Source organism: Herpailurus yagouaroundi, unplaced genomic scaffold, assembly GCF_014898765.1.
Source record: "Herpailurus yagouaroundi ecotype Mexico unplaced genomic scaffold, PumYag 185, whole genome shotgun sequence".
Classification (NCBI taxonomy): Eukaryota; Metazoa; Chordata; class Mammalia; order Carnivora; family Felidae; genus Herpailurus; species Herpailurus yagouaroundi.
This window is the reverse complement of record NW_024412416.1, coordinates 22371694-22383108: the sequence shown is the minus strand read 5'-3', so window position 1 is coordinate 22383108 and position 11415 is coordinate 22371694. Positions and strand designations below refer to the sequence as shown.

Genomic DNA, 11415 nt, shown 5'->3' with positions numbered 1-11415 from the left:
ACACAGAATCGGAAACAGGCTCCAGGCTCTGAGCCATCAGCCCAGAGCCCGACGCGGGGCTCGAACTCACAGACCGCAAGATCGTGACCTGGCTGAAGTCGGACGCTTAACGGACTGCGTCACCCAGGCGCCCCTCAGGATTTATAGTATAATGTGGAATAGGAGTTATATAAGAGAATATCCTTACCTTGTTCTTGATTTTAGGGGGGAAACATCCAGATCCTCACCATTAAGTATGATGTTAGCTATAGGTTTTCTGTGCATATTCTTTACCAAATTGAGGAAGTTTCTATTTCTAGTTTCCTATTGATAATGCTGCTATAAACATTGGGGTGCATATTTCCATTCGAATTAGTATTTTTGTCAACGTCTATTTATTTTTGGGACAGAGACAGAGCATGAACGGGGGAGGAGCAGAGAGAGAGGGAGACACAGAATCGGAAACAGGCTCCAGGCTCTGAGCCATCAGCCCAGAGCCCGACGTGGGGCTCGAACTCACGGACCACGAGATCGTGACCTGGCTGAAGTCGGACGCTTAACCGACTGCGCCACCCAGGCGCCCCTCGAATTAGTATTTTTGTATCCTTTGGGTAAATACCTTGTAGTTCAATTGCTGGCTTCTATGGTAGTTCTATTTATAACTTTTTGAGGAACCTCCATACTGTTTCCCATAGTGGCTGCACCAGTTTGCATTCCCACCAACAGTGTAAGAAGGTTCTCCTTTCCCCACATCCTTGCCACCACTTCTTATTAATACTGGCCATTCTCACACGTATGATTTGACATCTCGCTGTAGTTTTGATTTATATTACCCTGATGATCAGTGATACTGAGCATCTTTTCATGTGTCTGTTGGTCATCTGTATGTCTTCTTTGGAAACAGGTCTATTCATGTCTTCTGCCTGTTTTTTTTAATTGGATTATTTGTTTTTGGGGAGTGTTAAATTTTATAAGTTCTTTATATATTTTGGACAATAACCCTTTATCAGATATATCATTTCCAAATGTATTTTCCCATTCCATAGGTGGCCTTTTAGTTTTGTTGACTTTTTCCTTCACTGTCCAGAAGCTTTTTACTTTGATGAAGTCTGAATAGTTTATTTTTGCTTTCTCCCCCCCCCCCCCCCATTGTCTCAGGAGAAATCTCCAGTAAGAAGTTGCTGCAGCTGATGTCAAAGAGGTTCCTGCCTGTGTTCTCCTCGAGGATTTTAATGATTTCCTGTCTCACATTTAGGTCTTTAATCTATTTTGAATTTATTTTGGTGTATGGTGTAAGGAATATTACTCAGCCATAAAGAATAATGAAATCTTGCCATATGCAATGACGTGGATGGCACTAGAGAGTATTATGCTAAGTGAAACCAGCCAGAGAAAGACAAATACCATATGATTTCACTCATATGTGGAATTTAAGAAACAAAACAAATGGACATAGGGAGAAAAAAGAAGAGAAAAACCAAGAAACAGACTCTTAACTATAGAGAACAAAGTGATGGTTAACAGGAGAATTGGTTGGGGGATGGGTTAAATAGGTGATGGGGATTAAGGACTGCAACTTGTTTTCATGAGCACCAGGTGTTGTACGTAAGTGATGAATCACTAAACTCTACACATGAAACTAATATTGCACTATACGTTAATTAGCTGGAACTTAAAAAACTTGGGGGATAAAAAAAAGAGAGGCAAACCTAGATGCTGACTTTCAACTATAGAGAAGAAAATGATGGTTACCAGATGGGATATGAGTGGGGCCATGGGTTAAAAAAAAAAAAAAAAAGGAAAAAATGAAATGAAATGAAATGAAACACAGAAAAACAATAGAGAAAATTAACAAAAACAAAGCTGGTTCTTTTCAAAGGTCATTAAAATTTGTAAAACTGTGCCGGGCTTACCAAGGAAAAAAGACATTGGGCATACTGTAACAATATCAAAAATGAAAGAGGGCTCATCCTTCTTGACTTCATGAACATTAAAAAAAAAAAAAGAATTACAATGAACAATCATATCCATAAATTTGAATATCTCAAAGAAATAATCCAATTCCTTGAAAGACACAACTACCAAAATGTATGCAAGAACAAGTAGTAAAACTAAATGAGTCAAAAAGTCAAATAAATCACTAAACATTATTAAACATATACATAATGTTTAAAACTAAGCAAGTGGTCCTAAAGTAAGAGTAAAATAACAGTTGTCAAGAAACACAAGAGGATGGTACTAACCTGTAACTGAACGCACTAGTTGGAGGAGAGGGGTCTGATTACATACACCCTGAGAGTGATGTGAGAGTGAACAGAAAGCAGTGGGCAGGCCTTAGTATCAGTGACAGGAACCATTCGAAGTGGTGGCATGAAGTATTAAGAGGAAGGCAAGAAATGGGGAAAGGTCAGAACCCTGGTTTAGGAGGCAAAAGGAGCAATTTCGCATTAGAGTGATGCATTGACCCCCAAGCAGCGCTTGGAAAAGGAGCCGAGACAGGATGGGTGACAGAAAGTTTGGGAAGAGTGAGCAGGCGGTCAGAAATGAGAAAGGTGGACGCACACACTGGGAGGCCAGGGAAGGCAAAGGCAATCTATTTAAGTAGCTCTTCCTGCAGTCCCCCAGGTGCCAAGGGGCAACGCAAAAGGCGAGCACATCGGCGAGGAGAAACCGTGCAACATTCCGGGAGGTCTAGCCCGGCGCGGACCGTTTCCACGAGCACGCGCGCTCGGAGGACGGCGCCGGCGGGGCGGGGGCGGGGAGCGGCGCGCGCTCGTCCACGAGAGGCGGGGGCGGGGCGCGGCAGCGACCGGTGACGTCAGGGCAGGGCGCGCGCCGGCCGGCTGCGGGCGGAGCCGGGAGGCGGGCACTGCGCGCGGCCGCGGGCGGAGCGGAGGGGCGCGAGGGGCGGAGCGGAGCGCAGGAGAAGGCGGGGGAGGAGAGGCCCCCGGGACCGCGAGCGGCAGCTGGGGAGGGGGCAGCGGAGCCGGAGAGCGAGCAAAACAGCTGATCTGATTTTCCCTTAAAGCGAGAGAAAATGGAAGTCGGGTAGCGGCGACTGCGGCGCTGCAGGCTGGCGGAGCGGAGCGGCGCGGCAGGTGAGACGGCGCTGGCCGCGGTGCTGCTGGCGGCGGCGGGGCCGGGGCCGCGGACGCGGACGAGGCAGGTGCGCTGTTGGAGAGCGGGCGCCGGGTCCCTCCGCGCTTCGCGGTGAGGCAAGTGGGCGCAGGCACAGGGGGCGACCCTGGGGCCAAGGCGCAAAGGCACAGGGGGCGCGGGGGTCGCGGGCACCGCGCAGGGCTCGCGGCGCGCTGCATTGCGGGCTCCGCTCTGGACCCCGCGGGCGCCGGCTCCGGCCCGGCGCTCGTCTCCTAAGCAGGGCGCGGCGCTCCGGCTGGGTCGGGGCCGGCATCTCCTCGGGCCCCCTTAGCTGTCTGCACTGGAACGTGATGACAGGCGTGAGGGGACCGGCCCCTCAGTTCGTGTGGGCGCGCAGGGGGTCCCGCGGCGCCGGCAGACTCTCAGGCACGGTGGGGCCCCAGAGAAGCGCGTGAGGCCGCTAGCCGGGTGCCCGGGCTGTGGCTGCGTGGGCCACCGTGGCCCGGCGCACCGCCCGCCCGCTCGCTCGCTTGCTCCTCTGGGTCTGGCTGGACAGCAGGGGAACCGTTAATGCAATTTGGCTGTGAACCCCGGAGGCCTTCCCTAGTATCTTCTCACTGGAGGGGAAAAAAATTGCCTCTGTTGTGCTTTAAGTGCTCCTTTAAATTTGAGAAATGTCAGTGATGTCATCATTAACAAAAACTTTCCTTCATTGGACACAACCTCTCAAGTGTACCCTCCTCCCGGTGCAGCTATTGCAGCCCTTTGAGAATCTTTGTAATAAAATGGATTTGCTTTTGCTTTCTAAACTCAACAGCATTACAGAAATGAAAACGGATTTTATTTTTATTTATTGGCTTGAGAATCAATAGATTTGAGAGTAGCTGAAAGGAAACTTGTTAGATCCCGGTGGATCTGGGAATCGCTTCATCCACACCACAAGGATCCACGGGAAAGTGTCATGCATGATACTTACATGCTTATTGCCTTGCCTTATCTCTGTAAATGAAATGAGCTGTGAGATGAAACATTTTGTAAAAGATATTATATTTGATGTGGCAGATGATGTGTCCAGGAAAAGGTGGACAGTGTGGCCTAAATTTTTATAGGCCTTGATTGCTTCAGGAGAATCTGTAGGTTTTCTTCCTTCAGCACCCCCCCCCCCCCCACACACACCCTCCAGGATGGGTCTGGGAGCAGCCTGCCCTGGGGAAAGGAGTGGCAGTTTTTGTAGGGTCCTCCCTGCCTTTCATTTTCTTACTGTAGCAGCTGTGTGTCCCACCAGCCTCCAAGGCCAATTCAGCACCAGGGAGGGTGGAGAGAGTGCAGAGGCTGGAGACCTACCAGCCCAGCACACCAAATTTTGCGGGAATTTCCCTCCTAAATGCAAGCAATAGGCCATTATTCTTGTGTATGTGTGAGCATTCCATTAGTACTGGTTATTGTGGTAACAAAAGTAAGCAAGTTCCCCAGATAGTCTGTATATCTACTTAAGACTATCATATCGAAAGGATATTCAATAAGGGACAAAGTATTGACATTTTTGTATTTAATAATTAATGACTACCCCTAATTGCTTAAAATAAGCATGCCTTAAATTATTAGTGTGATCATATTGGATCTGTAAAGAATTTAATACCATATGCCATGTAAAAGTTTGAGTCTGATCAGGAATGTGAAGCTTTGAAACCCTGGATGGGAGTGAAGGAAATCAGGAAGCAGTGGTTTACTTTAGGGTGATGTTCAGGATGGCAGTGGAGAGAACCCATTGCTTCATGGAGTCTTGCCAGGTGTGGGTCTCAGCCTGGATCTTATATGGCAGGTGTCCCCTTAGGAAGTGACTGCTGAGGACCTTAGCCCTAGTGGAGACTAGCAGTGGAATTGTCAAGAAGCTGAACTGTCTGTTCTCACCTTGTGGAGAAGGGAAGGAGCTCCATTCACCGAAGCAAGCAATGTGTCCATGGCCTCTCACCTCTTGGGAGTTGCCAAATGTATTCACAATGGCAAGGCCAGATGAGACAGGAATGTAGCAGAATTGTCCCCTAGTTTTAGGTGACTTTGGTCTCACTGCATGTAGCTGCTTTAGAACTTGAGCTCTTTGGGCATAGCTGAGTTTTTCCTACAATTGAAGTATTTCCAGTTATTACGTGGAATAGTATGAACATTTTTTTTAGGCTCCGAGCTATGCACTCTTTAGAAATTGAGACTGTGAAACCATTCTGTCCACATATCCATTGTTTTTAACCTGTAGACCTGTGAAAATATTTATCATAATTTTTTTTATGTAACTCACCACAGTATTTTAAAAATACAAATGTGTTTTTGTATTTTTGTAAAAAATACAAATGTTGGAAACAAATGATAGTTTCCAACAATCATTAAGTATATGTCACTCATTTCTTAAAACATTTCAAAATCAAGCACTTTAAAGCCTTTTCATCCCATTTGTATGCTTAGAGTATCACGTGTTCTGTTTCAAAGAAGCCAAAATTGCCTTGCTTTTCTTTTTGCTCCCTTTGGATCTTAAGGTCATTTACTCCTGTCTTAGGCCCACAGAATAAAGGCTGAGTCAGCTCCTGCAGGACCAGCAGGGGGCGTGCTAAATGCAGGTTGGCAAACCTCTACCTGAGCTACCTTGGGAGAGGATCTGGGATGACCAGGTTTTGGGTGTGTGTGGGTGTGTGCATGTGAGTGTGCGCCTGTGTGCACCGCCACTCCGTGTGCCTGTAGCCTAAGGGATGGAGATTAAAGGAAGGATGGGCAAATTACTTGAATAGCCAGAATTTGTGGCCTTCCAAAACACAGGCCTCCCTCAAAGAGGCAGAGAGATTGCTTTAACTTTAAGTGCTTCTGATCTTTGGAGAGTGGCAGTTGGTTCTAGTCTGAAGATTCAGTGCCTTCTCAGACCGCAGAAGGGAGAGTGTTGGCTTGGGGAGGATCTGCTGGCCTCCTAGAACTGCTGGTGAGCACGTTAGTGCCAGCCAGGACAGCAGGTAGAAATGCCACCAACTCCCTGTAAAGTTTCCTCTTGGGTTTGACTCCTATTGACATAAACCCTAGGACCCTGTGTCTGTGGCACTTCCCGAAGGCTTTATTTACCTGCCTTACCAGGGTTATTGGCCTCAGGATTTCTATCATGGAATAAAGCAAATGTTTATTCACTGTACATTTCTTTTCTCATAGAAAATGGAAACAGAAGAGGCAACTGTGCTTTTTGCTTAAATGTGCTTAATCGAACTTCAAGCATGTGCAGGTTTTTCATCAGCAAGTTCCCTGGGAGGCTTCTCCTTGGAGGAGCTGAGCTGCTGCATGTATGCCATCTTGCTCAGCTGGGATGGGTGTTTCCCAGGGCTTTTGTGATCACTGCAGTGTGTAGAGTGATACTGAGAACCAAAGACTCTTCTCTCTTCCCCAGGTTCCTCCTGGAGCCCACATGCAAAAGGGAAACAATAATGCCTTGAAGGGAATAGACTTTCTACTAGAGAACTATCCAAATGCTATGACTGGATATTTATTTATACATTTTCTATCAAAAATGCATGTTAAACTGAATTATTGATTTCAAAGGGGCAAATGAGAATAATTTGTTTTTCAGCTTTGTGCTGAACCATGCTCTTTGCTTGGAGCCCTCTAAATGGCATTAGGGGGATGTGCCCCTAGATAAAATAACAGGTTGACACCTCATCCCTTTAGAAGAAGCCCATCCCTGAGGATGACCACAGAACATCCTATTCAAAGATAACCCTGAGATCCACAGGCATTTAAGTGGAAATAAAACATGCTGGTTTCTATTGGTAATAAAGCTAATTTGAAAATATTTTACCTCTGAAAGTTGGAGGTAGAGTTTTATTTGCCCTTGATTAGTCTGCTGTCTCCCAGATAGTCTTTATGTCTAACCCAGAATAAGATGGCCTTAACACAGATGAGAGAGAGTAGGCAAGGTGGGAGCCACTTTCGCCGCACTTTGGGGATAGAGTTCTTTATTGTTCATGGTAATAGACTGGAAAAGTGGGTTGAAAATAAGTCTTTAAATTCTGAAATTGAGAGAAAGCCTGGACGCAGCCTTTTTACCTGCCTGTGTTGTGGCGCTGTGTTTAGCTGGCTGGTTTGTGCATTATATCTCTTGACCAGAAAGTGGGGTGGAAGGATAAAAACCCTTCACTTACTCCCACATCAGCCACAGCTGACCACCCTGGACAAGGCACAGCGTGGTCATGCTCTAGAATCCTTATGGAAAAAGGAGAGAGCTATCCTCATGTCTCCAACACCTTATCTAGTAAAATCACTTTCTTGCATGAAACTCCAGTGCTTGCTATTATAGATTTGCACTGCCCACCAATGCGTATTCTGAGAAGTCAAATTCACATTGATGCTGATGGAAATTCTAAATTCATCTCCCTTGGTTTCAGCAGTAAGTCTAAAGTAAACTCATTTTCTAGGTTTGAATGATTTTGAGTCTCCTTCCAGGGAAATATTTTCTATTTAAACTCAGTTTACTCTTACATAGTTTTCCTTATAAATATAATGGAAATTTGATGTCTGGATGAATATGTATGAGCAGGATGTGGTATTAATATTGGTATTTATATTTATGAAATGTAAAATGAGACCTTTGCAATTAATTTCCTTTTCTGTTCCATGTTTCATTCAATTGTTTTATTAAGTTACTGCAGTTTCACATGGCACTAATGATTGGTGTGAATAAACCACCTACCCAACCCTTGGTGAGATTAGATTAAGTTTCTTAGTTATGAGACAACAGCTTGGGAGTTGGACCCAGAGAAGGCAGACATTTTGAGCTGGAGCAGATACCTCAGGTCCTGTCCCTGCCAGGTTGAGCCTTACTGCCTCTGAGAAGACCTTGATCTGCTGCCCTTGGGCTGACACATCCATGATTTACCTCAGTCATCTCTGTGCTTCCATTTTAGGAATTGTCCATCACATGGGGCTCTCCTGGTTCTTAAAGTAAGCTCAGGGTTGGCTTGCATGTCGAGGAAGTGACTACACAATGCCCCATGTCCTGGACATGATGTGCCCCTTGTTTTGCAACCCACCCCCAACCCCAAGCTGAATTGTACCCTTTTATCTTGGGGATCCAGAGGCCATGGTGATCATCCATTTCCCTACAGTTTCTCTAGTGATGATTTGAAGTTTGGAAAGAAATGTATATTATTAAAGTATTGAGAATTCATCTGCATGTGTAATATTTTATACCTTTTAAAAAAGGTCTTCCCACTTTCAAGGTGTACATAGTTAACTTTCTCTTTTTAAAATATATGAATCAGGGGCGCCTGGGTGGCGCAGTCGGTTAAGCATCCGACTTCAGCCAGGTCACGATCTCGCGGTCCGTGAGTTCGAGCCCCACGTCGGGCTCTGGGCTGATGGCTCGGAGCCTGGAGCCTGTTTCCGATTCTGTGTCTCCCTCTCTCTCTGCCCCTCCCCCGTTCATGCTCTGTCTCTCTCTGTCCCAAAAATAAATAAATGTTAAAAAAAAAATTAAAAAAAAATAAAATAAAATATATGAATTGGATTTTTTTGCCAGTATTTTATTTTTTTTATTATTTATTTTTTTTATTTATATATGAAATTTATTGTCAAATTGGTTTCCGTACAACACCCAGTGCTCATCCCAAAAGGTGCCCTCCTCAATACCCATCACCCACCCTCTCCTCCCTCCCACCCCCCATCAACCCTCAGTTTGCTCTCAGTTCTCAACAGTCTCTTATGCTTTGCCAGTATTTTAAATTACATCATGCTGACTCTTGAAGGAATCACCTCTGAGCAATAAAAATAAGTGGGGCAAGTTGCCAACTCTGACTTAGACAGGATGACCAGCTGTGTGACCTTGGGCACAGCCCTAGGCCGCCCCCTAGGAGAGAATATCTGCTCTGCTCCTTCTATAGGCTTTGGGTCAGGAGCAGGTGGGAGTGTATGCAATGAGTTCTTAAATCCTAAGGAGCCATCAGTTGTTCCAATAAAAGGAATCGGAGATGGAGTATGTCTGTCTCAGTCATCACTAGCCCAGTTTCTCTCTCTTGTCGGTTGATGGATTTACAATTTGTACTTGTAACTCAAGGCATTGCTTGGTTGAATTTGCTTTGTGTTTTTTGTAGAGGAAGAAGGAGGCCTCAGTAAGGATAGATAGCCTCCTATGACTTAGTGATTTTTACAGTTTATCTACAATTGTGATCTAGCTCTGTTAAAAATACTAAAGGGAATTCCTCTAAATCCAAATAAATCACAAACTTCCTCCAAATTGGGCTGTGTCTCCTATATCTTGGGTGTTGCTGAGCCCCCAAGGGCTCATTGGATGATTATAAAACACGTTTTCTTACTCTTGGAATTGATGAAAGATTAGTCGCTTTCATGAACAATTTGGGGATGGGGGAAAGGAAAGAGAAAAGCATTCCCAAGGTGGGGTTCTGCCAGTCAGTGTCAGTGAGGGGCACTGACTGTGACCTGAGATCCTGACAGCGTGGCTAGTCCTGGCATTTACCCCTGTCGGGAGTGTGTGGCCAGATCAGTGTCTATACCACTCTCCCCACCCTGAACACGCTCCCTTGTAAGACCTGCTGGCACTCTCAGAACAAATCTTTGGGCCCTGAGACCATGGAGTATCCCTTGTCTTTGGCATTGACAGTGGCGAAGAAGGGTACAGAGGTTTCTGTGCCATGTCAGGGATGATGCAGTCCCACGTGGAAGGAAGTGGCTCTTTCACAAGCCCTGTCATTTATTAGGTTGAGTTAAAGCTCTGTGACTATTTAACTTGGCACCATGGATGTGCAGTTATTGGTAGGCAAATTAAAATGCCAAACTGGACCTTTGGAGAATCTGTGGCATGGAAATGCAAGGATGGGTTGCAGTTCACATACACCTGACTCTTCTGTTTGTAATGTCTATCTTGTCTGAGGTGCTGATTGGGAACTAAGTCCTGAGTCCTACTTGGTTGGAGGTGGCCAGTTGACTTGGGGTTGTCAGGTGTGGCATGTATTGTCAGCCTGGGCATCTCCTCAGGGTCGTCTGCCTGCACGTGGGTGAGGTAGACAGGGTTTCCTTAGATTTCTTCTATCAAGAGTGACTTATCCCTGGGGGGTTGGGAAATGGGCAAAACAGGGGAAAGGGATTAAGAGGCACATACTTCCACTTAGAAAATAAATAAGTCATGGAGATGGAGAGCACAGCATAGGGAACATAGTCAATAATATTGTAATAACATTGTATGGTGGCAGATGGTGGCTACACTCACCGTGGTGAGCACTGAGTAATGCATACAACTGTCAAATCACTATGTTGTACATCTGAAACTAATATAGAATTGCATGCCAACTATACTTCAATAATAAAATAAAAACGAATTGACTTATCCTGTGAACAGTCTGGCAGGCAGTGTATTCAGAAATGCATCATCACAAAGGGCATTTAAAGCTTCAGGACCCACCTTGGGAGGGGTTGATATGGAGGGTCATTTAGGGTTTAAATGCTTAACATTTAGGGTTTATTAGTAGAAGATTAGTGTATAGTTGCATTTAAATTAGATTCTTTCCATTCCCTCAGAGTAACTGGAGGGCCAGGCTACAAACGTGGACATGAGTGAGTGTCTGTGTGTGGCCTGCCACCTGCCGTGGTAAAGGATGGGTCCAGCCTGCTAGGGAGAGATTTCCCAGCCCAGAGATGTCCTCCTTCTTGATTTATCCCCCACTCTGGGCACCTTCTTTAGGTCTTAGTTTCACATGTAAAATGAAGAAATCTAGCTGCCTGACCTCTGATATCATATTAACTCTATGATTCTGTGCAAAATAACTCCCTAGTTCTAAGTGCTGAGTAATCAAGGCCAAGAAAACCCTACTCATTGTTCTGCTAGAACAGATAGGAAAACTGGGATGTCTCTTTGAAACATATGTATCCATTTCTCAGGTGGAGGAGAATTTTAACAAGTGTGTATGTTTTAGAAATGAGTTGTGTGGACAATATTCCTCCTTCTGACCAACAAGTTCATGGAGGAAAGGGTTGTGCATTAGCCCTTATTACATCTCTGAGGTACCTTGTTCAGAATAGCCTCTCAATTCATGTTTGTTAAATGCATTTAATAGTCCTGTGGGATTAAAATTAAACATTTAATTATTCTTTCTAGAACTGCTTAGCTCCCATGAGTTCAAAAGTATTGTAGTTGAGAATGTGGCTTATGTAAAATTTGAAACATTTTCCAACGTTAGCTCCCAGTTTGGTAGTATGCAAAAGAAACAAAACCCAGATTATTTACTGATTCGCTGTAATGGGACCTGCTTGTCATTCAGCAGACGGTACATTCTGAGAAGAGTTATAATTTCATATTTTCCA

At 45.0% G+C, this 11415-nt stretch overlaps 1 protein-coding gene across 1 annotated transcript in view; it reads left to right on the top strand.

The window, feature by feature from the left end:
* The first annotated feature begins 2883 nt into the window (after nt 1-2883).
* The window catches only part of OTUD7A (OTU deubiquitinase 7A), a 386234-nt gene continuing 377702 nt past the window's right edge, over nt 2884-11415 (top strand). Inside the window, exon 1 of the mRNA XM_040493910.1 lies at nt 2884-3077. The gene's annotated coding sequence lies outside the window, so the exon portion shown is untranslated. The remainder of the gene's footprint in view (nt 3078-11415) is intronic.